Source organism: Oryzias melastigma, linkage group LG18 (assembly GCF_002922805.2).
Source record: "Oryzias melastigma strain HK-1 linkage group LG18, ASM292280v2, whole genome shotgun sequence".
Classification (NCBI taxonomy): domain Eukaryota; kingdom Metazoa; phylum Chordata; class Actinopteri; order Beloniformes; family Adrianichthyidae; genus Oryzias; species Oryzias melastigma.
In genome coordinates this window covers 2760732-2763341 of record NC_050529.1, presented here as the reverse complement: position 1 = coordinate 2763341, position 2610 = coordinate 2760732, and positions in this window count along the sequence as shown.

The window sequence follows — 2610 nt, the reverse complement described above, 5'->3', positions numbered from 1 at the left end:
AATCCTGTCCACCTTTGTCATGGAAGAAATCACATATCAATATGTGGTTGGAGTCAACTGGACCCCAAAGAGAGCAGAAGGGTTAAAAGAGTTGACTTCCCCATCCAGAGTTGGCAGCTTTTGTAACACCCTTTCTGGTGGTCAGTGTACCATGGTGTGAACGCCAAACTTTAAGTTCCTGTCCTCTTTTGTGGACTTTGGTGGTGGAGCTTATGGCTGAGAGCCTGTGTCAAACTTTGAACTTTGACAGTTATACTTGACAGACCTGGTGGGTCTTAGTCTACGACTCTCATGTAGAGAGAATGTGTTGTTGTGATGTAGAGATTAACCCTCTTGTTTAACTCTTCTTTTTTTCTTTTGTTGCATTCTATTTGTGTACATTTGTGGCTAACAGCAAATTAAAAGCTGCACACTACCATAGTTCTCCAGTCTGGGTTTCTTATTTTTATATTACACCTTCTTTTCCCTTCCCGTCGATTGGAATCGTAACAATGTTAGAGTTTATCGTTCTATGTTTTGTTTTGCAGGTTTGCTCGCTGGGTTCAGTTAGGTGTGGGATTGTTTGTTGTTTTGGCTTTTGTTCACCCTGAAGTCTTTTGCTTCACATCTTATTAGTCCCTGTTGTTCTTTTATGCATGTTGTTTCTTTTACATTTTTTTAACTCCTTAGACGGATCCTCCACATCAATGATTGAATCTGCTTTGGGAGATCCTCAAAATATTGTGTTCTTGTGTAGCTGCCATCAAAGGCAACACTAATTCATATTTTTGTTTAGAAAAATATTTTGAGTTAAAAAAGGTTATTAATATAAAAAATGTTTTCTAATCATTTGAAATATTATATTTTACAATGAATAAATAATGGTGTTAAGTTAAAAACTTTATTTAAAAGGGGGAACCTATTGTAATTTTTGTTCCTATGGGGGATGTTATATGGGTTGCCACACCAGGGTGAGTCTCACATGGTCACAAGGGAGAAGTCTGCGAGAGATAAGCCACTGAAAGAATTTCTAGAGAAATGAAGATGTTTTTCTTTTTGGAAGTTTTACCCTCTTGAGATAATGCGGCTAATGAGGTCTGGATTTATTTTGTCATTTTAATTTGCAGTCTGATATTGAAGAGGTTAATTTAAGTTTCTGTATTTCATTTCATAGTTCTGACAGCACTGTTGGGGCATGGAAAGAACATTCTTTCTTTTCTTTTAATGATCTCATCTGTACTGTTTATTTTGATTGTTTCTTTTAATGTTTTATGTAAAGCACTTTGACTTGAAATGTGCTCTACAAATAAACTTCCCTATGAGATCGAATATATCTGTTATTCCATGAAAGCGTGTTGGGTAAATTATCCAGACGGCTGCAGCTCTGGATGGAAACGTCTTGTTGATGTCAGAGGAGAATGACCAGACTGGTTCCAGCTGATGGAAAGACAGCAGGAACTCTAAGGTTGGGCACTTAAGTTCAGCTCCAAGTAGGAACCGTTATGATTTTCACAGTTCCACCGAAACCAGAAGTAGCTGCTGTAATCGGCCAATCCTGTTCCTTTTCTGTGATGGTGGGCGGGCTCACATAAAGTAGACGAGCACGAGAGCGAGCGTAGTTTTGAAACGTCTGGCTGAAGTTCAGAGCAGATCCTAGAAGTTTGACAGGTCGCTGCGTCCCATCAGCCAATCGGTGACTGAGGTTTTCAGTGACCCGATCAGCAGGTAGAATATGAATCCACCAACATTTGGTCCTGTCATAGCATGGCGGCTCTCTGGCCGCAGCGGCGCTCACCAGCTCCACACGCCGGAGGCTCAGCTCTCCTGAACTGTGATGTTCTGTTTGTCTTCATGGAGACGATAATAATCATAAAAAGGTTTTTCCTGTTTTTGCTCCTCTCAGGTCAATGCGGGACAGCCCTCAAACTCAGTCACAGAGACACAGAAACACCAGGAGCGGCTGTCATCCGGACACACCCAGAGTGAGAGGAATTTCCTGGTGAGACAAGATCAGGATCACGTGTTTGACAGTGAATTCGCCGCGTGGCGAAAGGGGGCGCACAGCCGGTTTGCAGTGAAAAAGGGGAGGGGCCATCAGTTTGTGGTTTGGAGGTTGTGGAGCTCTGATGTAACGGGAACAGTCAGTTCATCAAAAAACGACGACACACAAAACATCAATTTTTAACCTTACATCAATATATCACTTGGGAATAAACGTGTTGATTTGGGAAGATCTAAGGATTATTCTTAAAGTACAGACATCTTCACCAATTAGGAACTGGAACCAAAGAATTGCTTTGGCTCCAAAACTCCATAAAACTCAATCGGTGCCCAACAATGGTTACAACTGAGGTCTGCAGAAGATCATCTCTGATTGATCAACGATCCTGATGCAGATGGATCACAGCAGCAGAAGAACATCTCTGATTGGACAGAAGAACATCTCTGATTGGACAGAAGAACACACAGTATCACTGCTGTCAGCTACAGGAAACTGAGGCTACGATTCAACAGACTCTCCACAACTGGACAACAGACGATGGAGAAACGTCGAGTCTCTATTTCTGATACATTCTGATGGTAACAACAACAGCGTGACAGCATGGATCCATCAGCGGTTCAGGCTGGTGG